Source organism: Rutidosis leptorrhynchoides, chromosome 4 (assembly GCF_046630445.1).
Source record: "Rutidosis leptorrhynchoides isolate AG116_Rl617_1_P2 chromosome 4, CSIRO_AGI_Rlap_v1, whole genome shotgun sequence".
In the NCBI taxonomy this organism is placed as follows: domain Eukaryota; kingdom Viridiplantae; phylum Streptophyta; class Magnoliopsida; order Asterales; family Asteraceae; genus Rutidosis; species Rutidosis leptorrhynchoides.
The window spans coordinates 454,660,950-454,674,024 of NC_092336.1; positions in this window are offsets into that span (position 1 = coordinate 454,660,950).

Below are 13,075 nucleotides of genomic sequence, written 5' to 3' on the forward strand. Positions count from 1 at the left end.
TATACGACGCATGATTTGGAATTAGGCGCGGTTGTTTTTGCATTAAAGACTTGGAGGCACTACTTATATGGGGTCAAAAGTATTATATATACCGACCACAAAAGTCTTCAACACATATTTAATCAGAAACAACTGAATATGAGGCAGCGTAGGTGGATTGAATTATTGAATGATTACGATTTTGAGATTCGTTACCACCCGGGGAAGGCAAATGTGGTAGCCGATGCCTTGAGCAGGAAGGATAGAGAACCCATTCGAGTAAAATCTATGAATATAATGATTCATAATAACATTACTACTCAAATAAAGGAGGCGCAACAAGGAGTTTTAAAAGAGGGAAATTTAAAGGATGAAATACCCAAAGGATCGGAGAAGCATCTTAATATTCGGGAAGACGGAACCCGGTATAGGGCTGAAAGGATTTGGGTACCAAAATTTGGAGATATGAGAGAAATGGTACTTAGAGAAGCTCATAAAACCAGATACTCAATACATCCTGGAACGGGGAAGATGTACAAGGATCTCAAGAAACATTTTTGGTGGCCGGGTATGAAAGCCGATGTTGCTAAATACGTAGGAGAATGTTTGACGTGTTCTAAGGTCAAAGCTGAGCATCAGAAACCATCAGGTCTACTTCAACAACCCGAAATCCCGGAATGGAAATGGGAAAACATTACCATGGATTTCATCACTAAATTGCCAAGGACTGCAAGTGGTTTTGATACTATTTGGGTAATAGTTGATCGTCTCACCAAATCAGCACACTTCCTACCAATAAGAGAAGATGACAAGATGGAGAAGTTAGCACGACTGTATTTGAAGGAAGTCGTCTCCAGACATGGAATACCAATCTCTATTATCTCTGATAGGGATGGCAGATTTATTTCAAGATTCTGGCAGACATTACAGCAAGCATTAGGAACTCGTCTAGACATGAGTACTGCCTATCATCCACAAACTGATGGGCAGAGCGAAAGGACGATACAAACGCTTGAAGACATGCTACGAGCATGTGTTATTGATTTCGGAAACAGTTGGGATCGACATCTACCGTTAGCAGAATTTTCCTACAACAACAGCTACCATTCAAGCATTGAGATGGCGCCGTTTGAAGCACTTTATGGTAGAAAGTGCAGGTCTCCGATTTGTTGGAGTGAGGTGGGGGATAGACAGATTACGGGTCCGGAGATTATACAAGAAACTACCGAGAAGATCATCCAAATTCAACAACGGTTGAAAACCGCCCAAAGTCGACAAAAGAGCTACGCTGACATTAAAAGAAAAGATATAGAATTTGAAATTGGAGAGATGGTCATGCTTAAAGTTTCACCTTGGAAAGGCGTTGTTCGATTTGGTAAACGAGGGAAATTAAATCCAAGGTATATTGGACCATTCAAGATTATTGATCGTGTCGGACCAGTAGCTTACCGACTTGAGTTACCTCAACAACTCGCGGCTGTACATAACACTTTCCACGTCTCGAATTTGAAGAAATGTTTTGCTAAAGAAGATCTCACTATTCCGTTAGATGAAATCCAAATCAACGAAAAACTCCAATTCATCGAAGAACCCGTCGAAATAATGGATCGTGAGGTTAAAAGACTTAAGCAAAACAAGATACCAATTGTTAAGGTTCGATGGAATGCTCGTAGAGGACCCGAGTTCACCTGGGAGCGTGAAGATCAGATGAAGAAGAAATACCCGCATCTATTTCCAGAAGATTCGTCAACACCTTCAACAGCTTAAAATTTCGGGACGAAATTTATTTAACGGGTAGGTACTGTAGTGACCCGAACTTTTCCATGTTTATATATATTAATTGAGATTGATGTTTACATGATTAAATGTTTCCAACATGTTAAGCAATCAAACTTGTTAAGACTTGATTAATTGAAATAGGTTTCATATAGACAATTGACCACCCAAGTTGACCGGTGATTCACGAACGTTAAAACTTGTAAAAAAACTATATGATGACATATATATGGTTATATATATAGTTAACATGATATTATGATAAGTAAACATATCATTAATTATATTAACAATGAACTACATATGTAAAAACAAGACTACTAACTTAATGATTTTGAAACGAGACATATATGTAACGTTTATCGTTGTAACGACATTTAATGTATATATATCATATTAAGAGATATTCGTACATCATAATATCATGATAATATAATAATTTAAAATCTCTTTTGTTATTATAAACATTGGGTTAACAACATTTAACAAGATCGTTAACCTAAAGGTTTCAAAACAACACTTACATGTAACGACTAACGATGACTTAACGACTCAGTTAAAATGTATATACATGTAGTGTTTTAATATGTATTTATACACTTTTGAAAGACTTCAATACACTTATCAAAATACATCTACTTAACAAAAATGCTTACAATTACATTCTCGTTCAGTTTCATCAACAATTCTACTCGTATGCACCCGTATTCGTACTCGTACAATACACAGCTTTTAGATGTATGTACTATTGGTATATACACTCCAATGATCAGCTATTAGCAGCCCATGTGAGTCACCTAACACATGTGGGAACCATCATTTGGCAACTAGCATGAAATATCTCATAAGATTACAAAAATATGAGTAATCATTCATGACTTATTTACATGAAAACAAAATTACATATCCTTTATATCTAATCCATACACCAACGACCAAAAACACCTACAAACACTTTCATTCTTCAATTTTCTTCATCTAATTGAACTCTCTCAAGTTCTATCTTCAAGTTCTAAGTGTTCTTCATAAATTCCAAAAGTTCTAGTTTCATAAAATCAAGAATACTTTCAAGTTTGCTAGCTCACTTCCAATCTTGTAAGGTGATCATCCAACCTCAAGAAATCTTTGTTTCTTACAGTAGGTTATCATTCTAATACAAGGTAATAATCATATTCAAACTTTGGTTCAATTTCTATAACTATAACAATCTTATTTCAAGTGATGATCTTACTTGAACTTGTTTTCGTGTCATGATTTTGCTTCAAGAACTTTGAGCCATCCAAGGATCCATTGAAGCTAGATCCATTTTTCTCTTTTCCAGTAGGTTCATCCAAGGAACTTAAGGTAGTAATGATGTTCATAACATCATTCGATTCATACATATAAAGCTATCTTATTCGAAGGTTTAAACTTGTAATCACTAGAACATAGTTTAGTTAATTCTAAACTTGTTCGCAAAAAAAAGTTAATCCTTCTAACTTGACTTTTAAAATCAACTAAACACATGTTCTATATCTATATGATATGCTAACTTAATGATTTAAAACCTGGAAACACGAAAAACACCGTAAAACCGGATTTACGCCGTCGTAGTAACACCGCGGGCTGTTTTGGGTTAGTTAATTAAAAACTATGATAAACTTTGATTTAAAAGTTGTTATTCTGAGAAAATGATTTTTATTATGAACATGAAACTATATCCAAAAATTATGGTTAAACTCAAAGTGGAAGTATGTTTTCTAAAATGGTCATCTAGACGTCGTTCTTTCGACTGAAATGACTACCTTTACAAAAATGACTTGTAACTTATTTTTCCGACTAGAAACCTATACTTTTTTTGTTTAGATTCATAAAATAGAGTTCAATATGAAACCATAGCAATTTGATTCACTCAAAACGGATTTAAAATGAAGAAGTTATGGGTAAAACAAGATTGGATAATTTTTCTCATTTTAGCTACGTGAAAATTGGTAACAAATCTATTCCAACCATAACTTAATCAACTTGTATTATATATTATGTAATCTTGAGATACCATAGACACGTATACAATGTTTCGACCTATCATGTCGACACATCTATATATATTTCGGAACAACCATAGACACTCTATATGTGAATGTTGGAGTTAGCTATACAGGGTTGAGGTTGATTCCAAAATATATATAGTTTGAGTTGTGATCAATACTGAGATACATATACACTGGGTCGTGGATTGATTCAAGATAATATTTATCGATTTATTTCTGTACATCTAACTGTGGACAACTAGTTGTAGGTTACTAACGAGGACAGCTGACTTAATAAACTTAAAACATCAAAATATATTAAAAGTGTTGTAAATATATTTTGAACATATTTTGATATATATGTATATATTGTTATAGGTTCGTGAATCAACCAGTGGCCAAGTTTTACTTCCCGACGAAGTAAAAATCTGTGAAAGTGAGTTATAGTCCCACTTTTAAAATCTAATATTTTTGGGATGAGAATACATGCAGGTTTTATAAATGATTTACAAAATAGACACAAGTACGTGAAACTACATTCTATGGTTGAATTATCGAAATCGAATATGCCCCTTTTTATTAAGTCTGGTAATCTAAGAATTAGGGAACAGACACCCTAATTGACGCGAATCCTAAAGATAGATCTATTGGGCCTAACAAACCCCATCCAAAGTACCGGATGCTTTAGTACTTCGAAATTTATATCATATCCGAAGGGTGTCCCGGAATGATGGGGATATTCTTATATATGCATCTTGTTATTGTCGGTTACCAGGTGTTCACCATATGAATGATTTTTATCTCTATGTATGGGATGTGTATTGAAATATGAAATCTTGTGGTCTATTGTTACGATTTGATATATATAGGTTAAACCTATAACTCACCAACATTTTTGTTGACGTTTTAAGCATGTTTATTCTCAGGTGATTATTAAGAGCTTCCGCTGTCGCATACTTAAATAAGGACAAGATTTGGAGTTCATGCTTGTATGATATTGTGTAAAAACTGCATTCAAGAAACTTATTTTGTTGTAACATATTTGTATTGTAAACCATTATGTAATGGTCGTGTGTAAACAGGATATTTTAGATTATCATTATTTGATAATCTACGTAAAGCTTTTTAAACCTTTATTGATGAAATAAAGGTTATGGTTTGTTTAAAAATGAATGCAGTCTTTGAAAAACGTCTCATATAGAGGTCAAAACCTCGCAACGAAATCAATTAATATGGAACGTTTTTAATCAATAAGAACGGGACATTTCACCCGCCGCCTTCTCTAACCGTTCCACATTGTCGTTTCGCAAGTCGGGACACTCCGGCTTCTTATGCCCCTCTTTGCCGCAATTAAAACAAGTGATTTTGTTTCCAGAACGTGGTTTCGGACACTCACGAGCCATATGACCCGGTTGCCTACAATTGTAGCACGTATAAGAAAACCCACCGATAGTGCCCTTCTTTGCACTATTAACACTTTCGGCCCCCCTCTTGCTCTTGCTCTTCTTGCTTGAGGCGTTAGAGTAACTAAAACCTTCAAATTTTCTTTTGGAAAACATGAAATCACTCTTTCTTGGAACCTCCGGCTCAAAACCCCGAGCCAACTCGAACAATTCATCAAAAGACTTAGCCATACCCCGACTAATCTTCCCCTTGTACTCATCATTCAAAGTACGGTAGAAATCCTTCATGAGCTTATGATCATCACCAACATATTCCGGGCAAAAACGAGTCTTTGTCAAGAATGTAGACTTAAGAGTAACTAAGTCCATTGAGCCTTGTTGCAAATGGTGCAACTCGTCCCGAATTCTATCGAGATCGGAAGAAGTTCGGTATTCCTTGAAAAACTCCTTCTTAAACTCTTCCCACGTCAAGCCCATACATTGTTCCTCACCATACAAGTTGATTTTATCATCCCACCATAACTTAGCCTCCTCTCGTAGCATGCTAGAGCCATACCTCGCCTTCTTCTCGGGAGGACATTCTGAGGTACGGAAAGCTCCCTCAATATCGGAGATCCAACATGTACTTTTTAAAGGATCCCGCACCCCATTAAACATCGGGGGTTGAGCATCCTTGAAGTTCTTGTAGTGGAAGTCCCGCCTTCCTTCACCTCCTTCACCGCGAGGGTAGATATTCCTAGCGTCAAGGGCCTCTTCAATAGTGGCCTTCATTCGTTCATTTATCAAATCGGTCACCTTCCCATCGACCGAATCTTGAAAGACATTTCGGACGTCCGTAAGAAAATCCGCTTTTAACTTTTTAAAGACGGCCTCAACCTTGGCCGAAAACTCGGCGTCCTCGCTTGTACTTCCGTTATCATGATCGGGACCGTTTCTCGTCTTCATTCTATAAAACGAAATAGGTTAAACCACAAAAACGAAAGGACAAATTACATATGTATATACATATATGCCACATTACTCCATCTCGCTCAACAATCGTCGTACATTGCTTGTTTAACACGATTTGCACCCGTAACAACGGTAGCTACTCGTTGTTACGCGAGCACGTCGCATTCACTTGCTAGTACAACGTCCGTCTTGCTTGATGATTGCTAAACACAACACAAAACAAATAGCACAAGGTTAATTCTCATAAACCAAAGCACTAACAATTTCTGGTTAGACCCAAAGTCCTACAAGTCCCGCATAAGGCGCTCACACAATAAAGTCTAAGTCTAGGCACCTATCTCAAGTCGCCTAAATCCCTTAGACCATGCTCTGATACCACTTGTAACAACCTGACTTCATAAACCCAAAAACGCGTACCAAAAAAAAAAATTTAAGGCAGTGCATCTGGACGGCGTCCAGAATCCTGGATGGCGTCCAGCTCAGAAGGGTGGGACGGCGTCCAGAGTTTTGGGACGGCGTCCAGCTCAAACAACTGGGACGGCGTCCAGGAAATTGGGACGGCATCCCAATGGCCTTCCAGCCACTGATCACGGGTCCAACTCACCCGAGCGGAAAACTCGCTTCCCGATACTTTCAAACGGAAACCTTTTTACCACAAGTCAATATAGGTGAAACTAAGAGATTTTCATCATCAAATCAAGTTTTACATCAACGGGTCCACATCGCCCATTTTACGAGTTTCGTTCTAAAATAAAAGTTTCGACCAAATATAAGTTTAAGTTCCAAACGACACTAGAGCATGGTGTTTGGGGTTAAACTACCCAATCTCGGTCGAACTCCAAAAGCTAACACCCAAAAGCATCCCCTAACAAAACAAGCGGGAGATCACTAATCCAATTGAACGCTCTTACCCTTGTCAATGCCCGAGCCTATAAAAAAGGTAAACAACGAGAGGGTAAGCAAAGCTTAGTGAATGCAATAATTATACGAATACATATATAATTATACCTACTTGCATACACTTACACAACCGCAAACATGCTAGCAATCAACATTAGCTTATCGTCGCAATAACAAGCTATAATTCACCAATACCCCCAAGCTAGCATAACATCCGCATATAAATATAACTCGAATAATATAATATGCTTACAACACAAATAACCATGGTTAACCAATAGTACAAGGGAACGGCGCTCGCGAAAACGCCATCGGTGTTCGTAACATCCGTTAGGGCACTTAACACCTCGCACCACTAACCCCTAGGGTGGCACCTTAACACCTCGGCACATCACCCCGAGTGGCATCTTAACACCTCGATGCAACACTCATTATTTTACGGAGTGGTGTCTTAACACCTCGACACTACACTCCTAGGTGGCATCTTAACACCTCGATGCTACACCCGAGTGGCATCTTAACACCTCGATGCTACACTCTTCACGTGAAACGTGGTGTCTTAACACCTCGACACTACACCTTTCACGCTACAACAAATAGATACATTATATACATACGCATATAATTATTCCACTCACCTCAAAGTCTTCGTGTAAGATAACCGAACTTGCAACGTCAATGTAACGTACCTATTACATTTTAGCACATAATCAATTCACAACTCAAGTCGGTCAAGCAACTCACTTAACAATCTAGAGTCTTTTGACCCTAAGTGCAATCCCGACCCATTTTGCACCTTTAACCCTAATAATGGGTTAACTTCACCAAAAACCCTAACTTTAGCCAATTAAGGTATTAACACACTTTTAACCACAAAGTTAACTCGTTTTCATACATGCAAGACAACCTAGGTCATCAAAGATCCATTTGACCCATTTCAAAGTCAACATACCCATTTAGGTCACCCACAACCCAAATGACTCCCACTAACACTAACTATCGGTGTACTAGTGATCTATTAGGCCTTTAAGACCCATTTACACATTTCAACCTTTCCAAAACCCTAAGTTAGTCACCATTTGGGTCTTCATGACCCAAACTTACCCAAAAACCCCAAATTACTTTCAAATGGGTTTTATGTGCAATACTAACCCAAACCCTAACCCTTAAACACATTAAACTAAGGTAATCAAGTTTAGGGCTTACCACAACAATCAAAACGTAGCTAAGGAGGAGATGAACAACTTTAACTCCCGGGTTCTAACCCGAAATGAGTTTCTTCTTCCCCGATTTAAGCTTTCTCACACTTAACCACCCCCTCTCTCTCTAGAATGAATGGATGATGTTTGGTGGTTGAGAAATGAAGTAATGAGCTCACCAAACTGATCCTAAGGCCTTTAATTCGTCCACCAAGTGAAATTACCAATTTACCCATCTAAAATATTTAAAAACAAAAGACATGCCTGCCAGCCATCCTGGACGGCGTCCAAAAAATGTTGGACGGCGTCCAGGTCTTCAATCTGGGACGGCGTCTGAATTGTCCCGTTCTTATTGATTAAAAACGTTCCATATTAATTGATTTCGTTGCGAGGTTTTGACCTCTATATGAGACGTTTTTCAAAGACTGCATTCATTTTTAAAACAAACCATAACCTTTATTTCATCAATAAAGGTTTAAAAAGCTTTACGTAGATTATCAACTAATGATAATCTAAAATATCCTGTTTACACACGACCATTACATAATGGTTTACAATACAAATATGTTACAACAAAATAAGTTTCTTGAATGCAGTTTTTACACAATATCATACAAGCATGGACTCCAAATCTCGTCCTTATTTAAGTATGCGACAGCGGAAGCTCTTAATAATCACCTGAGAATAAACATGCTTAAAACGTCAACAAAAATGTTGGTGAGTTATAGGTTTAACCTATATATATCAAATCATAATAATAGACCACAAGATTTCATATTTCAATACACATCCCATACATAGAGATAAAAGTCATTCATATGGTGAACACCTGGTAACCGACATTAACAAGATGCATATATAAGAATATCCCCATCATTCCGGGACACCCTTCGGATATGATATAAATTTCGAAGTACTAAAGCATCCGGTACTTTGGATGGGGCTTGTTGGGCCCGATAGATCTATCTTTAGGATTCGCGTCAATTAGGGTGTCTGTTCCCTAATTCTTAGATTACCAGACTTAATAAAAAGGGGCATATTCGATTTCGATAATTCAACCATAGAATGTAGTTTCACGTACTTGTGTCTATTTTGTAAATCATTTATAAAACCTGCATGTATTCTCATCCCAAAAATATTAGATTTTAAAAGTGGGACTATAACTCACTTTCACAGATTTTTACTTCGTCGGGAAGTAAGACTTGGCCACTGGTTGATTCACGAACCTATAACAATATATACATATATATCAAAGTATGTTCAAAATATATTTACAACACTTTTAATATATTTTGATGTTTTAAGTTTATTAAGTCAGCTGTCCTCGTTAGTAACCTATAACTAGTTGTCCACAGTTAGATGTACAGAAATAAATCGATAAATATTATCTTGAATCAATCCACGACCCAGTGTATACGTATCTCAGTATTGATCACAACTCAAACTATATATATTTTGGAATCAACCTCAACCCTGTATAGCTAACTCCAACATTCACATATAGAGTGTCTATGGTTGTTCCGAAATATATATAGATGTGTCGACATGATAGGTCGAAACATTGTATACGTGTCTATGGTATCTCAAGATTACATAATATACAATACAAGTTGATTAAGTTATGGTTGGAATAGATTTGTTACCAATTTTCACGTAGCTAAAATGAGAAAAATTATCCAATCTTGTTTTACCCATAACTTCTTCATTTTAAATCCGTTTTAAGTGAATCAAATTGCTATGGTTTCATATTGAACTCTATTTTATGAATCTAAACAGAAAAAGTATAGGTTTATAGTCGCAAAAATAAGTTACAAGTCGTTTTTGTAAAGGTAGTCATTTCAGTCGAAAGAACGACGTCTAGATGACCATTTTAGAAAACATACTTCCACTTTGAGTTTAACCATAATTTTTGGATATAGTTTCATGTTCATAATAAAAATCATTTTCTCAGAATAACAACTTTTAAATCAAAGTTTATCATAGTTTTTAATTAACTAACCCAAAACAGCCCGCGGTGTTACTACGACGGCGTAAATCCGGTTTTACGGTGTTTTTCGTGTTTCCAGGTTTTAAATCATTAAGTTAGCATATCATATAGATATAGAACATGTGTTTAGTTGATTTTAAAAGTCAAGTTAGAAGGATTAACTTTTATTTGCGAACAAGTTTAGAATTAACTAAACTATGTTCTAGTGATTACAAGTTTAAACCTTCGAATAAGATAGATTTATATGTATGAATCGAATGATGTTATGAACATCATTACTACCTTAATTTCCTTGGATAAACCTACTGGAAAAGAGAAAAATGGATCTAGCTTCAATGGATCCTTGGATGGCTCGAAGTTCTTGAAGCAGAATCATGACACGAAAACAAGTTCAAGTAAGATCATCACTTGAAATAAGATTGTTATAGTTATAGAAATTGAACCAAAGTTTGAATATGATTATTACCTTGTATTAGAATGATAACCTACTGTAAGAAACAAAGATTTCTTGAGGTTGGATGATCACCTTACAAGATTGGAAGTGAGCTAGCAAACTTGAAAGTATTCTTGATTTTATGTAACTAGAACTTGTAAAATATATGAAGAACACTTAGAACTTGAAGATAGAACTTGAGAGAGATCAATTAGATGAAGTAAATTGAAGAATGAAAGTGTTTGTAGGTGTTTTTGGTCGTTGGTGTATGGATTAGATATAAAGGATATGTAATTTTGTTTTCATGTAAATAAGTCATGAATGATTACTCATATTTTTGTAATTTTATGAGATATTTCATGCTAGTTGCCAAATGATGGTTCCCACATGTGTTAGGTGACTCACATGGGCTGCTAAGAGCTGATCATTGGAGTGTATATACCAATAGTACATACATCTAAAAGCTGTGTATTGTACGAGTATGAATACAGGTGGATACGAGTAGAATTGTTGATGAAACTGAACGAGGATGTAATTGTAAGCATTTTTGTTAAGTAGAAGTATTTTGATAAGTGTCTTGAAGTCTTTCAAAAGTGTATGAATACATATTAAAAGACTACATGTATATACATTTTAACTGAGTCGTTAAGTCATCGTTAGTCGTTACATGTAAATGTTGTTTTGAAACCTTTAGGTTAACGATCTTGTTGAATGTTGTTAACCCATTGTTTATTATAACAAATGAGATGTTAAATTATTATATTATCATGATATTATGATATATAATATATCTTAGTATGATGTATATACAGTTAAATGTCGTTACAACGATAATCGTTACATATATGTCTCGTTTCGAAATCATTAAGTTAGTAGTCTTATTTTTACATATGTATTTCATTGTTAATACACTTAATAATATATTTACTTATCATTTAACATAATTAACCAAGTGTATCAATATCTTAATATGATTCATATGTACCTAGTAAGACGTTGTTATAACGATAATTGTTATATATATCGTTTTCGAGTTTCTTAAATTAATAGTCTCATTTTTATGTATATAACTCATTGTTAAAATACCTAATGAGATACATACTTATAATAAAAACATATTAACTATATATATAACCATATATATGTCATCGTATAGTTTTTACAAGTTTTAACGTTCGTGAATCACCGGTCAACTTGGGTGGTCAATTGTCTATATGAAACATATTTCAATTAATCAAGTCTTAACAAGTTTGATTGCTTAACATGTTGGAAACATTTAATCATGTAAATATCAATCTCAATTAATATATATAAACATGGAAAAGTTCGGGTCACTACAGTACCTACCCGTTAAATAAATTTCGTCCTGAAATTTTAAGCTGTTGAAGGTGTTGACGAATCTTCTGGAAATAGATGCGGGTGTTTCTTCTTCATCTGATCTTCACGCTCCCAGGTGAACTCGGGTCCTCTACGAGCATTCCATCGAACCTTAACAATTGGTATCTTGTTTTGCTTAAGTCTTTTAACCTCACGATCCATTATTTCGACGGGTTCTTCGATGAATTGAAGTTTTTCGTTGATTTGAATTTCATCTAACGGAATAGTGAGATCTTCTTTAGCAAAACATTTCTTTAAATTCGAGACGTGGAAAGTGTTATGTACAGCCGCGAGTTGTTGAGGTAACTCTAGTCGGTAAGTTACTGGTCCGACACGATCAATAATCTTGAATGGTCCAATATACCTTGGATTTAATTTCCCTCGTTTACCAAATCGAACAACGCCTTTCCAAGGTGCAACTTTAAGCATGACCATCTCTTCAATTTCAAATTCTATATCTTTTCTTTTAATGTCAGCGTAGCTCTTTTGTCGACTTTGGGCGGTTTTCAACCGTTGTTGAATTTGGATGATCTTCTCTGTAGTTTCTTGTATAATCTCCGGACCCGTAATCTGTCTATCCCCCACTTCACTTCAACAAATCGGAGACCTGCACTTTCTACCATAAAGTGCTTCAAACGGCGCCATCTCAATGCTTGAATGGTAGCTGTTGTTGTAGGAAAATTCTGCTAACGGTAGATGTCGATCCCAACTGTTTCCGAAATCAATAACACATGCTCGTAGCATGTCTTCAAGCGTTTGTATCGTCCTTTCGCTCTGCCCATCAGTTTGTGGATGATAGGCAGTACTCATGTCTAGACGAGTTCCTAATGCTTGCTGTAATGTCTGCCAGAATCTTGAAATAAATCTGCCATCCCTATCAGAGATAATAGAGATTGGTATTCCATGTCTGGAGATGACTTCCTTCAAATACAGTCGTGCTAACTTCTCCATCTTGTCATCTTCTCTTATTGGTAGGAAGTGTGCTGATTTGGTGAGACGATCAACTATTACCCAAATAGTATCAAAACCACTTGCAGTCCTTGGCAATTTAGTGATGAAAT